Source organism: Pan troglodytes, chromosome 16 (genome assembly GCF_028858775.2).
Source record: "Pan troglodytes isolate AG18354 chromosome 16, NHGRI_mPanTro3-v2.0_pri, whole genome shotgun sequence".
NCBI lineage: Eukaryota > Metazoa > Chordata > Mammalia > Primates > Hominidae > Pan > Pan troglodytes.
The window spans coordinates 638787-664351 of NC_072414.2; positions in this window are offsets into that span (position 1 = coordinate 638787).

A 25565-nucleotide genomic window follows, 5' to 3' on the forward strand; every position below is an offset into this window, starting at 1 on the left:
ACCGTTATCTGTATAAATATGGAAATATCTACACCGCTATCCCTATAAACTTGGAAATATCTACACCGCCATCTGTATAAACATGGAAATACCTATACAGTCATCTGTGTAAACATGGAAATATCTACACCACCATCTGTATAAACATGGAAATATCTACAATCCCATCTGTATACACATGGAAATACCTACACGGCAATCAGTGTATAGATGGAAACATCAACACCGCCATCTGTACAAACATGGAAATATCTACACTGCTATCTCTATAAACATGGAAATATCTACACTGCGGTCTGTATAAACATGGAAATATCTACACCGGTATCTGAATAAACATGGAAATATCAACACGGCCATCTGTGTATAGATGGAAATATCAACACCGCCATCTGTACAAACATGGAAATATCTACAACGCTATCTCTGTAGACATGGAAATATCTGCACCGCCATCTGTAAAAACATGGAAATACCTATACAGTCATCTGTATAAACATGGAAATATCTACAATGCCATCTGTAGAAAGATGGAAATATCTACACCGCAATCGGTGTAAACATGGAAATATCAACACCGATATCTGTAAAAACATGGAAATATCTACACCGCTATCTGTATAAACATGGAAATATCTACACCGCGATCTGTATAAACATGGAAATATCTACACCGCGATCTGTATAAACATGGAAATATATACACCACCATCTGTATAAACATGGAAATATCTACACAGTTATCTGTATAAAAATGGAAATATCTACACCGTCATCTGTATAAACATTGAAATACCTACAAAGTCGTCTGTATAAACATGGAAATATCTACACAGCCGTCTGTATAAACATGGAAATATCTACACAGCCCTCTGTATATACATGGAAATATCTACACCACTATCTGTATAAACATGGAAATAACTACACCGCTATTTGTATAAACAAGGAAATATCTACACCGTGATCTGTATAAACATGGAAATATCTACGCCGCCCTCTCTATAAACAGGGAAATATCTACACCCCTATCTGTATAAACATGGAAATATCCACACCGCTATCTCTATAAACATGGAAAAATCAACACCGCTATCTCTATGAACATGAAAATATCTACACCGCCATCTCTATAAACGTGGAAATGTCTACACCACTATCAGTATAAATATGGAAATATCTACACCGCTATCTGTATAAACATGGAAATATCTCCAATGCTATCTCTATGAACATCAAAATATCTACACCGCCATCTGTATAAACATGGAAATACTTACAAAGTTATGTGTATAAACATGGAAATACTTACAAAGTTATCTGTATAAACATGGAAATATCTAAACCGCCATCTGTATAAACATGGAAATATCTACACAGCCATGTGTACATACATGGAAATATCTACACTGCTATCTATATAAACATGGAAATAACTACACCGCTATCTGTATAAACATGGAAATATCAACACTGCCATCTACATATCCATGGAAATTTCTGCGACGCCATCTGTATAAACATGGAAATATCTACACGGTCATCTGTGTATAGATGGAAATATCAACACCGCCATCTGTACAAACATGGAAATATCAGCACCGCTATCTGTATAAACATGGAAATATCTACACCGCAGTCTGTATAAACATGGAAATATCAACACCGCTATCGGTATAAACATGGAAATATCTACACTGCTATCTCTATAAACATGGAAATATCTACACCGTGATCTGTATAAACATGGAAATATTTACACCGCTATCTGTATAAACATGGAAACTTCTACACCGTTATCTGTATAAATTTGGAAATATCTACACCGCTATCTCTATAAACTTGGAAATATCTACACCGCCAACTGTATAAACAAGGAAATACCTATACAGTCATCTGTTTAAACATGGAAATATCTACACCACCATCTGTATAAACATGGAAATATCTACAATGCCATCTGTATACACATGGAAATACCTACACGGCAATCAGTGTATAGATGGAAACATCAACACCGCCATCTGTACAAACATGGAAATATCTACACTGCTATCTCTATAAACATGGAAATATCTACACTGCGGTCTGTATAAACATGGAAATATCTACACCGGTATCTGTATAAACATGGAAATATCTACACCATGATCTGTATAAACATGGAAATATATACACCGCTATCTGTATAAACATGGAAATATCTGCACCGCTATCTCTATAAACATGGAAATAACTTCAAAGACATCTGTATAAACATGGAAATACCTACACAGTCATGTGTAGGAACATTTAAATATCTACACTGACATCTGTATAAATATAGATATATCTACACAGCCCTCTGTATAAATATGGAAATATCTGCATAGGCATCTGTGTAAACATGGAAATACCTGCACCGCTCTCTGTATAAACATGGAAATACCTACACCGCTGTCTCTATAAACATGGAAATATGTACACCGCTATGTGTATAAACATGGAAATATCTCCACTGCTCTCTGTATAAACATGGAAATATCTCCACCGTTATCTGTATAAACATGGAAATATCAAAAGCGCCATCTATATAAACATTGAAATATCTACACGGCCATCTGTAAAAACATGGAAATATCTACACAGTCATCTGAATAAACATGGAAATATCTACACCACCATCTGTATAAACATGGAAATAGCTACAATACCATCTGTATACACATGGAAATATCTACACAGACATCTGTATAAATATGGAAATATCTACACGGCCATCTGTATAAACATGGAAATATCTACACTGCCATCTGTAGAAAGATGGAAATATCTACACCGCTATCTCTATAAATATGGAAATATCTACACCGCCATCTCTATGAACACGAAAATATCTACACTGCCATTTCCATAAAGATGGAAGTATCTACTCCGCCATGTGTATAAACACGGAAATATCTACACCACCATCTCTGTAAACATGGAAATACCTACACCGCTATCTGTATAAACATGGAAATAACTACACCACCATCTGCATGTCCTTGGAAATATCGACGCCGCCATCTGAATAAACATGGAAATATCTACACGGCCATCTGTGTATAGATGGAAATATCAACACCGCCATCTGTACAAACATGGAAATATCTACACCGCTATCTCTGTAGACATGGAAATATCTGCAACCCCCTCTGTAAAAACATGGAAATACCTATACAGTCATCTGTATAAACATGAAAATATCTACAATGCCATCTGTAGAAAGATGGAAATATCTACACCGCAATCTGTGTAATCATGGAAATATCTACACCGATATCTGGAAAAACATGGAAATATCTACACCGCTATCTGTATAAACATGGAAATATCTACACCGCGATCTGTATAAACATGGAAATATCTACACCGCGATCTGTATAAACATAGAAATATCTACACCGCTATCTGTATAAACATGGAAATGTCTACACAGTTATCTCTATAAACATGGAAATATCTACACCGCCATCTGTATAAACATGGAAATACCTACAAAGTCATCTGTATAAACATGGAAATATCTACACAGCCATCTGTATAAACATGGAAATATCTACACCGCGATCTGTATAAACATGGAAATATCTACACCGCTATCTGTATAAACATGGAAATGTCTACACAGTTATCTCTATAAACATGGAAATATCTACACCGCCATCTGTATAAACATGGAAATACCTACAAAGTCATCTGTATAAACATGGAAATATCTACACAGCCATCTGTATAAACATGGAAATATCTACATAGCCATCTGTATATACATGGAAATATCTACCCCACTATCTGTATAAACACGGAAATAACTACACCGCTATTTGTATAAACAAGGAAATATCTACACCGTGATCTGTATAAACATGGAAATATCTACACCGACATCTCTATAAACAGGGAAATAACTACACCCCTATCTCTATACACTTGGAAATATCCACACCACTATCTCTATAAACATGGAAAAATCAACACCGCTATCTCTATGAACATGGAAATATCTACACCGCCATCTCTATAAACATGGAAATGTCTACACCACGATCAGTATAAACATGGAAATATCTACACCGCTATCTGTATAAACCTGGAAATATCTCCACTGCTATCTCTATAAACATCGAAATACCTACACCGCCATCTCTATAAACATGGAAATACTTACAAAGTTATCTGTATAAACATGGAAATATCTACACCACCATCTGTATAAACATGGAAATATCTACACAGCCATGTGTACATACATGGAAATATCTACACCGCTATCTATATAAACATGGAAATAACTGCACCGCTATCTGTATAAACATGGAAATATCTACACCGCCATCTACATATCCATGGAAATATCTGCGCCGCCATCTGTATAAAGATGGAATTATCTACACGGTCATCTGTGTATAGATGGAAATATCAACACCGCCATCTGTACAAACATGGAAATATCTGCACCGCGGTCTGTATAAACATGGAAATATCAACACCGCTATCGGTATAAACCTGGAAATATCTACACCGCTATCTCTATGAACATGGAAATATCTACACCGTGATCTGTATAAACATGGAAATATTTACACCGATATCTGTATAAACATGGAAACTTCTACACCGTTATCTGTATAAATATGGAAATATCTACACCGCTATCCCTATAAACTTGGAAATATCTACACCGCCATCTGTATAAACATGGAAATACCTATACAGTCATCTGTGTAAACATGGAAATATCTACACCACCATCTGTATAAACATGGAAATATCTACAATCCCATCTGTATACACATGGAAATACCTACACGGCAATCAGTGTATAGATGGAAACATCAACACCGCCATCTGTACAAACATGGAAATATCTACACTGCTATCTCTATAAACATGGAAATATCTACACTGCGGTCTGTATAAACATGGAAATATCTACACCGGTATCTGAATAAACATGGAAATATCAACACGGCCATCTGTGTATAGATGGAAATATCAACACCGCCTTCTGTACAAACATGTAAATGTCTACACCGCTATCTCTGAAGACATGGAAATATCTGCACCGCCATCTGTAAAAACATGGAAATACCTATACAGTCATCTGTATAAACATGGAAATATCTACAATGCCATCTGTAGAAAGATGGAAATATCTACACCGCAATCGGTGTAAACATGGAAATATCTACACCGATATCTGTAAAAACATGGAAATATCTACACCGCTATCTGTATAAACATGGAAATATCTAGACCGCCATCTGTATAAACATGGAAATATCTACACCGCGATCTGTATAAACATGGAAATATCTACACCGCAATCTGTATAAACATTGAAATATCTACACAGTTATCTGTATAAAAATGGAAATATCTACACCGTCATCTGTATAAACATTGAAATACCTACAAAGTCGTCTGTATAAACACGGAAATATCTACACAGCCGTCTGTATAAACATGGAAATATCTACACAGCCCTCTGTATATACATGGAAATATCTACACCACTATCTGTATAAACATGGAAATAACTACACCGCTATTTGTATAAACAAGGAAACATCTACACCGTGATCTGTATAAACATGGAAATATCTACGCCGCCCTCTCTATAAACAGGGAAATATCTACACCCCTATCTGTATAAACATGGAAATATCCACACCGCTATCTCTATAAACATGGAAAAATCAACACCGCTATCTCTATGAACATGGAAATATCTACACCGTGATCTGTATAAACATGGAAATATCTACACCGCTATCTGTATAAACATGGAAATATCTCCAATGCTATCTCTATGAACATCAAAATATCTACACCGCCATCTGTATAAACATGGAAATACTTACAAAGTTATCTGTATAAACATGGAAATACTTACAAAGTTATCTGTATAAACATGGAAATATCTACACCGCCATCTGTATAAACATGGAAATATCTACACAGCCATGTGTACATACATGGAAATATCTACACTGCTATCTATATAAACATGGAAATAACTACACCGCTATCTGTATAAACATGGAAATATCAACACTGCCATCTACATATCCATGGAAATTTCTGCGCCGCCATCTGTATAAACATGGAAATATCTACACGGTCATCTGTGCATAGATGGAAATATCAACACCGCCATCTGTACAAACATGGAAATATCAGCACCGCTATCTGTATAAACATGGAAATATCTACACCGCAGTCTGTATAAACATGGAAATATCAACACCGCTATCGGTATAAACATGGAAATATCTACACTGCTATCTCTATAAACATGGAAATATCTACACCGTGATCTGTATAAACATGGAAATATTTACACCGCTATCTGTATAAACATGGAAACTTCTACACCGTTATCTGTATAAATATGGAAATATCTACACCGCTATCTCTATGAACATGGAAATATCTACACCGTGATCTGTATAAACATGGAAATATTTACACCGATATCTGTATAAACATGGAAACTTCTACACCGTTATCTGTATAAATATGGAAATATCTACACCGCTATCCCTATAAACTTGGAAATATCTACACCGCCATCTGTATAAACATGGAAATACCTATACAGTCATCTGTGTAAACATGGAAATATCTACACCACCATCTGTATAAACATGGAAATATCTACAATGCCATCTGTATACACATGGAAATACCTACACGGCAATCAGTGTATAGATGGAAACATCAACACCGCCATCTGTACAAACATGGAAATATCTACACTGCTATCTCTATAAACATGGAAATATCTACACTGCGGTCTGTATAAACATGGAAATATCTACACCGGTATCTGTATAAACATGGAAATATCTACACCATGATCTGTATAAACATGGAAATATATACACCGCTATCTGTATAAACATGGAAATATCTGCACCGCTATCTCTATAAACATGGAAATAACTTCAAAGACATCTGTATAAACATGGAAATACCTACACAGTCATGTGTAGGAACATTTAAATATCTACACTGACATCTGTATAAATATAGAAATATCTACACAGCCCTCTGTATAAATATGGAAATATCTGCATAGGCATCTGTGTAAACATGGAAATACCTGCACCGCTATCTGTATAAACATGGAAATACCTACACCGCTGTCTCTATAAACATGGAAATATGTACACCGCTATGTGTATAAACATGGAAATATCTCCACTGCTCTCTGTATAAACATGGAAATATCTCCACCGTTATCTGTATAAACATGGAAATATCAAAAGCGCCATCTATATAAACATTGAAATATCTACACGGCCATCTGTAAAAACATGGAAATATCTACACAGTCATCTGAATAAACATGGAAATATCTACACCACCATCTGTATAAACATGGAAATAGCTACAATACCATCTGTATACACATGGAAATATCTACACAGACATCTGTATAAATATGGAAATATCTACACGGCCATCTGTATAAACATGGAAATATCTACAATGCCATCTGTAGAAAGATGGAAATATCTACACCGCTATCTCTATAAATATGGAAATATCTACACCGCCATCTCTATGAACACGAAAATATCTACACTGCCATTTCCATAAAGATGGAAGTATCTACTCCGCCATGTGTATAAACACGGAAATATCTACACCACCATCTCTGTAAACATGGAAATACCTACACCGCTATCTGTATAAACATGGAAATAACTACACCACCATCTGCATGTCCTTGGAAATATCGACGCCGCCATCTGAATAAACATGGAAATATCTACACGGCCATCTGTGTATAGATGGAAATATCAACACCGCCATCTGTACAAACATGGAAATATCTACACCGCTATCTCTGTAGACATGGAAATATCTGCAACCCCCTCTGTAAAAACATGGAAATACCTATACAGTCATCTGTATAAACATGAAAATATCTACAATGCCATCTGTAGAAAGATGGAAATATCTACACCGCAATCTGTGTAATCATGGAAATATCTACACCGATATCTGGAAAAACATGGAAATATCTACACCGCTATCTGTATAAACATGGAAATATCTACACCGCGATCTGTATAAACATGGAAATATCTACACCGCGATCTGTATAAACATAGAAATATCTACACCGCTATCTGTATAAACATGGAAATGTCTACACAGTTATCTCTATAAACATGGAAATATCTACACCGCCATCTGTATAAACATGGAAATACCTACAAAGTCATCTGTATAAACATGGAAATATCTACACAGCCATCTGTATAAACATGGAAATATCTACACCGCGATCTGTATAAACATGGAAATATCTACACCGCTATCTGTATAAACATGGAAATGTCTACACAGTTATCTCTATAAACATGGAAATATCTACACCGCCATCTGTATAAACATGGAAATACCTACAAAGTCATCTGTATAAACATGGAAATATCTACACAGCCATCTGTATAAACATGGAAATATCTACACAGCCATCTGTATATACATGGAAATATCTACCCCACTATCTGTATAAACACGGAAATAACTACACCGCTATTTGTATAAACAAGGAAATATCTACACCGTGATCTGTATAAACATGGAAATATCTACACCGACATCTCTATAAACAGGGAAATAACTACACCCCTATCTCTATACACTTGGAAATATCCACACCACTATCTCTATAAACATGGAAAAATCAACACCGCTATCTCTATGAACATGGAAATATCTACACCGCCATCTCTATAAACATGGAAATGTCTACACCACGATCAGTATAAACATGGAAATATCTACACCGCTATCTGTATAAACCTGGAAATATCTCCACTGCTATCTCTATAAACATCGAAATACCTACACCGCCATCTCTATAAACATGGAAATACTTACAAAGTTATCTGTATAAACATGGAAATATCTACACCACCATCTGTATAAACATGGAAATATCTACACAGCCATGTGTACATACATGGAAATATCTACACCGCTATCTATATAAACATGGAAATAACTGCACCGCTATCTGTATAAACATGGAAATATCTACACCGCCATCTACATAACCATGGAAATATCTGCGCCGCCATCTGTATAAAGATGGAATTATCTACACGGTCATCTGTGTATAGATGGAAATATCAACACCGCCATCTGTACAAACATGGAAATATCTGCACCGCGGTCTGTATAAACATGGAAATATCAACACCGCTATCGGTATAAACCTGGAAATATCTACACCGCTATCTCTATGAACATGGAAATATCTACACCGTGATCTGTATAAACATGGAAATATTTACACCGATATCTGTATAAACATGGAAACTTCTACACCGTTATCTGTATAAATATGGAAATATCTACACCGCTATCCCTATAAACTTGGAAATATCTACACCGCCATCTGTATAAACATGGAAATACCTATACAGTCATCTGTGTAAACATGGAAATATCTACACCACCATCTGTATAAACATGGAAATATCTACAATCCCATCTGTATACACATGGAAATACCTACACGGCAATCAGTGTATAGATGGAAACATCAACACCGCCATCTGTACAAACATGGAAATATCTACACTGCTATCTCTATAAACATGGAAATATCTACACTGCGGTCTGTATAAACATGGAAATATCTACACCGGTATCTGAATAAACATGGAAATATCAACACGGCCATCTGTGTATAGATGGAAATATCAACACCGCCTTCTGTACAAACATGTAAATGTCTACACCGCTATCTCTGAAGACATGGAAATATCTGCACCGCCATCTGTAAAAACATGGAAATACCTATACAGTCATCTGTATAAACATGGAAATATCTACAATGCCATCTGTAGAAAGATGGAAATATCTACACCGCAATCGGTGTAAACATGGAAATATCTACACCGATATCTGTAAAAACATGGAAATATCTACACCGCTATCTGTATAAACATGGAAATATCTAGACCGCCATCTGTATAAACATGGAAATATCTACACCGCGATCTGTATAAACATGGAAATATCTACACCGCAATCTGTATAAACATTGAAATATCTACACAGTTATCTGTATAAAAATGGAAATATCTACACCGTCATCTGTATAAACATTGAAATACCTACAAAGTCGTCTGTATAAACACGGAAATATCTACACAGCCGTCTGTATAAACATGGAAATATCTACACAGCCCTCTGTATATACATGGAAATATCTACACCACTATCTGTATAAACATGGAAATAACTACACCGCTATTTGTATAAACAAGGAAACATCTACACCGTGATCTGTATAAACATGGAAATATCTACGCCGCCCTCTCTATAAACAGGGAAATATCTACACCCCTATCTGTATAAACATGGAAATATCCACACCGCTATCTCTATAAACATGGAAAAATCAACACCGCTATCTCTATGAACATGGAAATATCTACACCGTGATCTGTATAAACATGGAAATATCTACACCGCTATCTGTATAAACATGGAAATATCTCCAATGCTATCTCTATGAACATCAAAATATCTACACCGCCATCTGTATAAACATGGAAATACTTACAAAGTTATCTGTATAAACATGGAAATACTTACAAAGTTATCTGTATAAACATGGAAATATCTACACCGCCATCTGTATAAACATGGAAATATCTACACAGCCATGTGTACATACATGGAAATATCTACACTGCTATCTATATAAACATGGAAATAACTACACCGCTATCTGTATAAACATGGAAATATCAACACTGCCATCTACATATCCATGGAAATTTCTGCGCCGCCATCTGTATAAACATGGAAATATCTACACGGTCACCTGTGCATAGATGGAAATATCAACACCGCCATCTGTACAAACATGGAAATATCAGCACCGCTATCTGTATAAACATGGAAATATCTACACCGCAGTCTGTATAAACATGGAAATATCAACACCGCTATCGGTATAAACATGGAAATATCTACACTGCTATCTCTATAAACATGGAAATATCTACACCGTGATCTGTATAAACATGGAAATATTTACACCGCTATCTGTATAAACATGGAAACTTCTACACCGTTATCTGTATAAATATGGAAATATCTACACCGCTATCTCTATGAACATGGAAATATCTACACCGTGATCTGTATAAACATGGAAATATTTACACCGATATCTGTATAAACATGGAAACTTCTACACCGTTATCTGTATAAATATGGAAATATCTACACCGCTATCCCTATAAACTTGGAAATATCTACACCGCCATCTGTATAAACATGGAAATACCTATACAGTCATCTGTGTAAACATGGAAATATCTACACCACCATCTGTATAAACATGGAAATATCTACAATCCCATCTGTATACACATGGAAATACCTACACGGCAATCAGTGTATAGATGGAAACATCAACACCGCCATCTGTACAAACATGGAAATATCTACACTGCTATCTCTATAAACATGGAAATATCTACACTGCGGTCTGTATAAACATGGAAATATCTACACCGGTATCTGTATAAACATGGAAATATCTACACCATGATCTGTATAAACATGGAAATATATACACCGCTATCTGTATAAACATGGAAATATCTGCACCGCTATCTCTATAAACATGGAAATAACTACAAAGACATCTGTATAAACATGGAAATACCTACACAGTCATGTGTAGGAACATTTAAATATCTACACTGACATCTGTATAAATATAGAAATATCTACACAGCCCTCTGTATAAATATGGAAATATCTGCATAGGCATCTGTGTAAACATGGAAATACCTGCACCGCTATCTGTATAAACGTGGAAATACCTACACCGCTGTCTCTATAAACATGGAAATATGTACACCGCTATGTGTATAAACATGGAAATATCTCCACTGCTCCCTGTATAAACATGGAAATATCTCCACCGTTATCTGTATAAACATGGAAATATCAAAAGCGCCATCTATATAAACATTGAAATATCTACACTGCCATCTGTAAAAACATGGAAATATCTACACAGTCATCTGAATAAACATGGAAATATGTACACCACCATCTTTATAAACATGGAAATAGCTACAATACCATCTGTATACACATGGAAATATCTACACAGACATCTGTATAAATATGGAAATATCTACACGGCCATCTGTATAAACATGGAAATATCTAACCTGCCATCTGTAGAAAGATGGAAATATCTACACCGCTATCTCTATAAATATGGAAATATCTACACCGCCATCTCTATGAACACGAAAATATCTACACTGCCATTTCCATAAAGATGGAAGTATCTACTCCGCCATGTGTATAAACACGGAAATATCTACACCACCATCTGTGTAAACATGGAAATACCTACACCGCTATCTGTATAAACATGGAAATAACTACACCACCATCTGCATGTCCTTGGAAATATCTACGCCGCCATCTGAATAAACATGGAAATATCTGCACGGCCATCTGTGTATAGATGGAAATATCAACACCGCCATCTGTACAAACATGGAAATATCTACATCGCTATCTCTATAGACATGGAAATATCTGCACCGCCATCTGTAAAAACATGGAAATATCTATACAGTCATCTGTATAAACATGGAAATATCTACAATGCCATCTGTAGAAAGATGGAAATATCTACACCGCAATCTGTGTAAAGATGGAAATATCTACACCGATATCTGTAAAAACATGGAAATATCTACACCGCTATCTGTATAAACATGGAAATATCTACACCGCGATCGGTATAAACATGGAAATATCTACACTGCGATCTGTATAAACATGGAAATATCTACACCGCTATCTGTATAAACATGGAAATATCTACACAGTTATCTGTATAAACCTGGAAATATCTACACCGCCATCTGTATAAACATGGAAATACCTACAAAGTCATCTGTATAAACATGGAAATATCTACACAGCCATCTGTATAAACATGGAAATATCTACACAGCCATCTGTATATACATGGAAATATCTACACCACTATCTGTATAAACATGGAAATATCTACACCGCTATTTGTATAAACAAGGAAATATCTACACCGTGATCTGTATAAACATGGAAATATCTACACCGCCATCTCTATAAACAGGGAAATATCTACACCCCTATCTGTATAAACATGGAAATATCCACACCGCTATCTCTATAAACATGGAAAAATCAACACCGCTATCTCTATGAACATGGAAATATCTACACCGCCATCTCTATAAACATGGAAATGTCTACACCACGATCAGTATAAACATGGAAATATCTACACCGCTATCTGTATAAACATGGAAATATCTCCACTGCTATCTCTATAAACATCGAAATATCTACACCGCCATATGTATAAACATGGAAATACTTACAAAGTTATCTGTATAAACGTGGAAATATCTACACCGCCATCTGTATGAACATGCAAATATATACACAGCCATGTGTACATACATGGAAATATCAACACCGCTATCTATATAAACATGGAAATAACTACACCGCTATCTGTATAAACATGGAAATATCTACACCGCCATCTACATATCCAGGGAAATATCTGCGCCGCCGTCTGTATAAACATGGAAATATCTACACGGTCATCTGTGTATAGATGGAAATATCAACACCGCCATCTGTACAAACATGGAAATATCTGCACCGCTATCTGTATAAACATGGAAATATCTACACCGCGGTCTGTATAAACATGGAAATATCAACAACGCTATCGGTATAAACATGGAAATATCTACACCGCTATCTCTATAAACATGGAAATATTTACACCGTGTTCTGTATAAACATGGAAATATTTACACTGCTATCTGTATAAACATGGAAACTTCTACACCGTTATCTGTATAAATATGGAAATATCTACACCGCTATCTTTATAAACTTGGAAATATCTACACCGCCATCTGTGTAAACATGGAAATACCTATACAGTCATCTGTGTAAACATGGAAATATCTACACCACCATCTGTATAAACATGGAAATATCTACAATGCCATCTGTATACACATTGAAATACCTACACGGCAATCAGTGTATAGATGGAAACATCAACACCGCCACCTGTACAAACATGGAAATATCTACACTGCTATCTCTATAAACATGGAAATATCTACACTGCGGTCTGTATAAACATGGAAATATCTACACCACTATCTGTATAAACATGGAAATAACTACACCGCTATTTGTATAAACATCGAAATATCTACACCGGTATCTGTATAAACATGGAAATATCTACACCATGATCTGTAAAAACATGGAAATATATACACCGCTATCTGTATAAACATGGAAATATCTGCACCGCTATCTCTATAAACATGGAAATAACTACAAAGACATCTGTATAAACATGGAAATACCTACACAGTCATGTGTAGGAACATTTAAATATCTACACTGCCATCTGTATAAATATAGATATATCTACACAGCCCTCTGTGTAAATATGGAAATATCTGCATAGGCATCTGTGTAAACATGGAAATATCTGCACCGCTATCTGTATAAACATGGAAATACCTACACCGCTGCCTCTATAAACATGGAAATATGTACACCGCTATGTGTATAAACATGGAAATATCTCCACTGCTCTCTGTATAAACATGGAAATATCTCCACCGTTATCTGTATAAACATGGAAATATCAACAGCGCCATCTATATAAACATTGAAATAGCTACACTGCCATCTGTAAAAACATGGAAATATCTACACATTCATCTGAATAAACATGGAAATATCTACACCACCATCTGTATAAACATAAATAGCTAAAATACCATCTGTTTACACATGGAAATATCTACACAGACATCTGTATAAATATGGAAATATCTACACCGCCATCTGTATAAACATGGAAATATCTATACTGCCATCTGTAGAAAGATGGAAATATCTACACCGCTCTCTCTATAAATATGGAAATATCTACACCGCCATCTCTATGAACATGAAAATATCTACACTGCCATCTCCATAAAGATGGAAGTATCTACTCCGCCATGTGTATAAACACGGAAATATCTACACCACCATCGGTGTAAACATGGAAATACCTACACCGCTATCTGAATAAACATGGAAATAACTACACCGCCATCTGCATGTCCTTGCGAATATCTACACCGCCATCTGAATAAACATGGAAATATCTACACGGCCATCTGTGTATAGATGGAAATATCAACACCGCCATCTGTACAAACATGGAAATATCTACACCGCTATCTGTATAGACATGGAAATATCTGCACCGCCATCTTAAAAAACATGGAAATACCTATACAGTCATCTGTATAAACATGGAAATATCTACAATGCCATCTGTAGAAAGATGGAAATATCTACACCGCAATCTGTGTAAACAAGGAAATATCTACACCGATATCTGTAAAAACATGGAAATATCTACACAGTTATCTCCATAAACATGGAAATATCTACACCGCCATCTGTATAAACATGGAAATACCTACAAAGTCATCTGTATAAACATGGAAATATCTACACAGCCATCTGTATAAACATGGAAATATCTACACAGCCATCTGTATATACATGGAAATATCTACACCACTATCTGTATAAACATGGAAATAACTACACCGCTATTTGTATAAACAATTAAATATCTACACCGTGATCTGTATAAACATGGAAATATCTACACCGCCATCTCTATAAACAGGGAAATATCTACACCCCTTTCTGTATAAACATGGAAATATCCACACAGCTATCTCTATAAACATGGAAAAATCAACAACGCTATCTCTATGAACATGGAAATATCTACACCGCCATCTCTATAAACATGGAAATGTCTACACTATGATCAGTATAAACATGGAAATATCTACACCGCTATCTGTATAAACATGGAAATATCTCCACAGCTATCTCTATAAACATGGAAATATCTACACAGCCATCTGTATAAACATGGAAATATCTACACAGCCGTCTGTATATACATGGAAATATCTACACCACTATCTGTATAAACATGGAAATAACTACACCGCTATTTGTATAAACATCGAATTATCTACACCGGTATCTGTATAAACATGGAAATATCTACACCATGATCTGTAAAAACATGGAAATATATAAACCGCTATCTGTATAAACATGGAAATATCTGCACCGCTATCTCTATAAACATGGAAATAACTACAAAGACATCTGTATAAACATGGAAATACCTACACAGTCATGTGTAGGAACATTTAAATATCTACACTGCCATCTGTATAAATATAGAAATATCTACACAGCCCTCTGTGTAAATATGGAAATATCTGCATAGGCATCTGTGTAAACATGGAAATATCTGCACCGCTATCTGTATAAACATGGAAATACCTACACCGCTGCCTCTATAAACATGGAAATATGTACACCGCTATGTGAATAAACATGGAAATATCTCCACTGCTCTCTGTATAAACATGGAAATATCTCCACCGTTATCTGTATAAACATGGAAATATCAACAGCGCCATCTATATAAACATTGAAATAGCTACACTGCCATCTGTAAAAACATGGAAATATCTACACATTCATCTGAATAAACATGGAAATATCTACACCACCATCTGTATAAACATAAATAGCTACAATACCATCTGTTTACACATGGAAATATCTACACAGACATCTGTATAAATATGGAAATATCTACACCGCCATCTGTATAAACATGGAAATATCTATACTGCCATCTGTAGAAAGATGGAAATATCTACACCGCTATCTCTATAAATATGGAAATATCTACACCGCCATCTCTATGAACATGAAAATATCTACACTGCCATCTCCATAAAGATGGAAGTATCTACTCCGCCATGTGTATAAACACGGAAATAACTACACCACCATCGGTGTAAACATGGAAATACCTACACCGCTATCTGAATAAACATGGAAATAACTACACCGCCATCTGCATGTCCTTGCAAATATCTACGCCGCCATCTGAATAAACATGGAAATATCTACACGGCCATCTGTGTATAGATGGAAATATCAACACCGCCATCTGTACAAACATGGAAATATCTACACCGCTATCTCTATAGACATGGAAATATCTGCACCGCCATCTTAAAAAACATGGAAATACCTATACAGTCATCTGTATAAACATGGAAATATCTACAATGCCATCTGTAGAAAGATGGAAATATCTACACCGCAATCTGTGTAAACAAGGAAATATCTACACCGATATCTGTAAAAACATGGAAATATCTACACTGCTATCTGTATAAACATGGAAATATCTACACCGCGATCTGTATAAACATGGAAATATCTACACCGCGATCTGTATAAACATTGAAATATCTACACCGCTATCTGTATAAACATGGAAATATCTACACAGTTATCTCCATAAACATGGAAATATCTACACCACCATCTGTATAAACATGGAAATACCTACAAAGTCATCTGTATAAACATGGAAATAACTACACAGCCATCTGTATAAACATGGAAATATCTACACAGCCATCTCTATATACATGGAAATATCTACACCACTATCTGTATAAACATGGAAATAACTACACCGCTATTTGTATAAACAATTAAATATCTACACCGTGATCTGTATAAACATGGAAATATCTACACCGCCATCTCTATAAACAGGGAAATATATACACCCCTATCTGTATAAACATGGAAATATCCACACAGCTATCTCTATAAACATGGAAAAATCAACACCGCTATCTCTATGAACATGGAAATATCTACACCGCCATCTCTATAAACATGGAAATGTCTACACCACGATCAGTATAAACATGGAAATATCTACACCGCTATCTGTATAAACATGGAAATATCTCCACAGCTATCTCTATAAACATGGAAATATCTACACAGCCATCTGTATAAACATGGAAATATCTACACAGCCATCTGTATATACATGGAAATATCTACACCACTATCTGTATAAACATGGAAATAACTACACCGCTATTTGTATAAACATCGAATTATCTACACCGGTATCTGTATAAACATGGAAATATCTACACCATGATCTGTAAAAACATGGAAATATATAAACCGCTATCTGTATAAACATGGAAATATCTGCACCGCTATCTCTATAAACATGGAAATAACTACAAAGACATCTGTATAAACATGGAAATACCTACACAGTCATGTGTAGGAACATTTAAATATCTACACTGCCATCTGTATAAATATAGAAATATCTACACAGCCCTCTGTGTAAATATGGAAATATCTGCATAGGCATCTGTGTAAACATGGAAATATCTGCACCGCTATCTGTATAAACATGGAAATACCTACACCGCTGCCTCTATAAACATGGAAATATGTACACCGCTATGTGAATAAACATGGAAATATCTCCACTGCTCTCTGTATAAACATGGAAATATCTCCACCGTTATCTGTATAAACATGGAAATATCAACAGCGCCATCTATATAAACATTGAAATAGCTACACTGCCATCTGTAAAAACATGGAAATATCTACACATTCATCTGAATAAACATGGAAATATCTACACCACCATCTGTATTAACATAAATAGCTACAATACCATCTGTTTACACATGGAAATATCTACACAGACATCTGTATAAATATGGAAATATCTACACCGCCATCTGTATAAACATGGAAATATCTATACTGCCATCTGTAGAAAGATGGAAATATCTACACCGCTATCTCTATAAATATGGAAATATCTACACCGCCATCTCTATGAACATGAAAATATCTACACTGCCATCTCCATAAAGATGGAAGTATCTACTCCGCCATGTGTATAAACACGGAAATAACTACACCACCATCGGTGTAAACATGGAAATACCTACACCGCTATCTGAATAAACATGGAAATAACTACACCGCCATCTGCATGTCCTTGCAAATATCTACGCCGCCATCTGAATAAACATGGAAATATCTACACGGCCATCTGTGTATAGATGGAAATATCAACACCGCCATCTGTACAAACATGGAAATATCTACACCGCTATCTCTATAGACATGGAAATATCTGCACCGCCATCTTAAAAAACATGGAAATACCTATACAGTCATCTGTATAAACATGGAAATATCTACAATGCCATCTGTAGAAAGATGGAAATATCTACACCGCAATCTGTGTAAACAAGGAAATATCTACACCGATATCTGTAAAAACATGGAAATATCTACACTGCTATCTGTATAAACATGGAAATATCTACACCGCGATCTGTATAAACATGGAAATATCTACACCGCGATCTGTATAAACATTGAAATATCTACACCGCTATCTGTATAAACATGGAAATATCTACACAGTTATCTCCATAAACATGGAAATATCTACACCACCATCTGTATAAACATGGAAATACCTACAAAGTCATCTGTATAAACATGGAAATAACTACACAGCCATCTGTATAAACATGGAAATATCTACACAGCCATCTCTATATACATGGAAATATCTACACCACTATCTGTATAAACATGGAAATAACTACACCGCTATTTGTATAAACAATTAAATATCTACACCGTGATCTGTATAAACATGGAAATATCTACACCGCCATCTCTATAAACAGGGAAATATATACACCCCTATCTGTATAAACATGGAAATATCCACACAGCTATCTCTATAAACATGGAAAAATCAACACCGCTATCTCTATGAACATGGAAATATCTACACCGCCATCTCTATAAACATGGAAATGTCTACACCACGATCAGTATAAACATGGAAATATCTACACCGCTATCTGTATAAACATGGAAATATCTCCACAGCTATCTCTATAAACATGGAAATATCTACACAGCCATCTGTATAAACATGGAAATATCTACACAGCCATCTGTATATACATGGAAATATCTACACCACTATCTGTATAAACATGGAAATAACTACACCGCTATTTGTATAAACATCGAAATATCTACACCGGTATCTGTATAAACATGGAAATATCTACACCATGATCTGTAAAAACATGGAAATATATACACCGCTATCTGTATAAACATGGAAATATCTGCACCGCTATCTCTATAAACATGGAAATAACTACAAAGACATCTGTATAAACATGGAAATACCTACACAGTCATGTGTAGGAACATTTAAATATCTACACTGCCATCTGTATAAATATAGAAATATCTACACAGCCCTCTGTGTAAATATGGAAATATCTGCATAGGCATCTGTGTAAACATGGAAATATCTGCACCGCTATCTGTATAAACATGGAAATACCTACACCGCTGCCTCTATAAACATGGAAATATGTACACCGCTATGTGTAAAAACATGGAAATATCTCCACTGCTCTCTGTATAAACATGGAAATATCTCCACCGTTATCTGTATAAACATGGAAATATCAACAGCGCCATCTATATAAACATTGAAATAGCTACACTGCCATCTGTAAAAACATGGAAATATCTACACATTCATCTGAATAAACATGGAAATATCTACACCACCATCTGTATAAACATAAATAGCTAAAATACCATCTGTTTACACATGGAAATATCTACACAGACATCTGTATAAATATGGAAATATCTACACCGCCATCTGTATAAACATGGAAATATCTATACTGCCATCTGTAGAAAGATGGAAATATCTACACCGCTCTCTCTATAAATATGGAAATATCTACACCGCCATCTCTATGAACATGAAAATATCTACACTGCCATCTCCATAAAGATGGAAGTATCTACTCCGCCATGTGTATAAACACGGAAATATCTACACCACCATCGGTGTAAACATGGAAATACCTACACCGCTATCTGAATAAACATGGAAATAACTACACCGCCATCTGCATGTCCTTGCGAATATCTACACCGCCATCTGAATAAACATGGAAATATCTACACGGCCATCTGTGTATAGATGGAAATATCAACACCGCCATCTGTACAAACATGGAAATATCTACACCGCTATCTGTATAGACATGGAAATATCTGCACCGCCATCTTAAAAAACATGGAAATACCTATACAGTCATCTGTATAAACATGGAAATATCTACAATGCCATCTGTAGAAAGATGGAAATATCTACACCGCAATCTGTGTAAACAAGGAAATATCTACACCGATATCTGTAAAAACATGGAAATATCTACACTGCTATCTGTATAAACATGGAAATATCTACACCGCGATCTGTATAAACATGGAAATATCTACACCGCGATCTGTATAAACATGGAAATATCTACATCGCTATCTGTATAAACATGGAAATATCTACACAGTTATCTCCATAAACATGGAAATATCTACACCGCCATCTGTATAAACATGGAAATGCCTACAAAGTCATCTGTATAAACATGGAAATATCTACACAGCCATCTGTATAAACATGGAAATATCTACACAGCCATCTGTATATACATGGAAATATCTACACCACTATCTGTATAAACATGGAAATAACTACACCGCTATTTGTATAAACAATTAAATATCTACACCGTGATCTGTATAAACATGGAAATATCTACACCGCCATCTCTATAAACAGGGAAATATCTACACCCCTATCTGTATAAACATGGAAATATCCACACAGCTATCTCTATAAACATGGAAAAATCAACAACGCTATCTCTATGAACATGGAAATATCTACACCGCCAACTCTATAAACATGGAAATGTCTACACCATGATCAGTATAAACATGGAAATATCTACACCGCTATCTGTATAAACATGGAAATATCTCCACAGCTATCTCTATAAACATGGAAATATCTACACAGCCATCTGTATAAACATGGAAATATCTACACAGCCGTCTGTATATACATGGAAATATCTACACCACTATCTGTATAAACATGGAAATAACTACACCGCTATTTGTATAAACATCGAATTATCTACACCGGTATCTGTATAAACATGGAAATATCTACACCATGATCTGTAAAAACATGGAAATATATAAACCGCTATCTGTATAAACATGGAAATATCTGCACCGCTATCTCTATAAACATGGAAATAACTACAAAGACATCTGTATAAACATGGAAATACCTACACAGTCATGTGTAGGAACATTTAAATATCTACACTGCCATCTGTATAAATATAGAAATATCTACACAGCCCTCTGTGTAAATATGGAAATATCTGCATAGGCATCTGTGTAAACATGGAAATATCTGCACCGCTATCTGTATAAACATGGAAATACCTACACCGCTGCCTCTATAAACATGGAAATATGTACACCGCTATGTGAATAAACATGGAAATATCTCCACTGCTCTCTGTATAAACATGGAAATATCTCCACCGTTATCTGTATAAACATGGAAATATCAACAGCGCCATCTATATAAACATTGAAATAGCTACACTGCCATCTGTAAAAACATGGAAATATCTACACATTCATCTGAATAAACATGGAAATATCTACACCACCATCTGTATAAACATAAATAGCTACAATACCATCTGTTTACACATGGAAATATCTACACAGACATCTGTATAAATATGGAAATATCTACACCGCCATCTGTATAAACATGGAAATATCTATACTGCCATCTGTAGAAAGATGGAAATATCTACACCGCTATCTCTATAAATATGGAAATATCTACACCGCCATCTCTATGAACATGAAAATATCTACACTGCCATCTCCATAAAGATGGAAGTATCTACTCCGCCATGTGTATAAACACGGAAATAACTACACCACCATCGGTGTAAACATGGAAATACCTACACCGCTATCTGAATAAACATGGAAATAACTACACCGCCATCTGCATGTCCTTGCAAATATCTACGCCGCCATCTGAATAAACATGGAAATATCTACACGGCCATCTGTGTATAGATGGAAATATCAACACCGCCATCTGTACAAACATGGAAATATCTACACCGCTATCTCTATAGACATGGAAATATCTGCACCGCCATCTTAAAAAACATGGAAATACCTATACAGTCATCTGTATAAACATGGAAATATCTACAATGCCATCTGTAGAAAGATGGAAATATCTACACCGCAATCTGTGTAAACAAGGAAATATCTACACCGATATCTGTAAAAACATGGAAATATCTACACTGCTATCTGTATAAACATGGAAATATCTACACCGCGATCTGTATAAACATGGAAATATCTACACCGCGATCTGTATAAACATTGAAATATCTACACCGCTATCTGTATAAACATGGAAATATCTACACAGTTATCTCCATAAACATGGAAATATCTACACCACCATCTGTATAAACATGGAAATACCTACAAAGTCATCTGTATAAACATGGAAATAACTACACAGCCATCTGTATAAACATGGAAATATCTACACAGCCATCTCTATATACATGGAAATATCTACACCACTATCTGTATAAACATGGAAATAACTACACCGCTATTTGTATAAACAATTAAATATCTACACCGTGATCTGTATAAACATGGAAATATCTACACCGCCATCTCTATAAACAGGGAAATATATACACCCCTATCTGTATAAACATGGAAATATCCACACAGCTATCTCTATAAACATGGAAAAATCAACACCGCTATCTCTATGAACATGGAAATATCTACACCGCCATCTCTATAAACATGGAAATGTCTACACCACGATCAGTATAAACATGGAAATATCTACACCGCTATCTGTATAAACATGGAAATATCTCCACAGCTATCTCTATAAACATGGAAATATCTACACAGCCATCTGTATAAACATGGAAATATCTACACAGCCATCTGTATATACATGGAAATATCTACACCATGATCTGTAAAAACATGGAAATATATACACCGCTATCTGTATAAACATGGAAATATCTGCACCGCTATCTCTATAAACATGGAAATAACTACAAAGACATCTGTATAAACATGGAAATACCTACACAGTCATGTGTAGGAACATTTAAATATCTACACTGCCATCTGTATAAATATAGAAATATCTACACAGCCCTCTGTGTAAATATGGAAATATCTGCATAGGCATCTGTGTAAACATGGAAATATCTGCACCGCTATCTGTATAAACATGGAAATACCTACACCGCTGTCTCTATAAACATGGAAATATGTACACCGCTATGTGTATAAACATGGAAATATCTCCACTGCTCTCTGTATAAACATGGAAATATCTCCACCGTTATCTGTATAAACATGGAAATATCAACAGCGCCATCTATATAAACATTGAAATAGCTACACTGCCATCTGTAAAAACATGGAAATATCTACACATTCATCTGAATAAACATGGAAATATCTACACCACCATCTGTATAAACATAAATAGCTAAAATACCATCTGTTTACACATGGAAATATCTACACAGACATCTGTATAAATATGGAAATATCTACACCGCCATCTGTATAAACATGGAAATATCTATACTGCCATCTGTAGAAAGATGGAAATATCTACACCGCTATCTCTATAAATATGGAAATATCTACACCGCCATCTCTATGAACATGAAAATATCTACACTGCCATCTCCATAAAGATGGAAGTATCTACTCCGCCATGTGTATAAACACGGAAATATCTACACCACCATCGGTGTAAACATGGAAATACCTACACCGCTATCTGAATAAACATGGAAATAACTACACCGCCATCTGCATGTCCTTGCAAATATCTACGCCGCCATCTGAATAAACATGGAAATATCTACACGGCCATCTGTGTATAGATGGAAATATCAACACCGCCATCTGTACAAACATGGAAATATCTACACCGCTATCTCTATAGACATGGAAATATCTGCACCGCCATCTTAAAAAACATGGAAATACCTATACAGTCATCTGTATAAACATGGAAATATCTACAATGCCATCTGTAGAAAGATGGAAATATCTACACCGCGATCTGTATAAACATGGAAATATCTACACCGCGATCTGTATAAACATGGAAATATCTACACCGCTATCTGTATAAACATGGAAATATCTACACAGTTATCTCCATAAACATGGAAATATCTACACCGCCATCTGTATAAACATGGAAATACCTACAACGTCATCTGTATAAACATGGAAATATCTACACAGCCATCTGTATAAACATGGAAATATCTACACAGCCATCTGTATATACATGGAAATATCTACACCACTATCTGTATAAACATGGAAATAACTACACTGCTATTTGTATAAACAATTAAATATCTACACCGTGATCTGTATAAACATGGAAATATCTACACCGCCATCTCTATAAACAGGGAAATATCTACACCCCTATC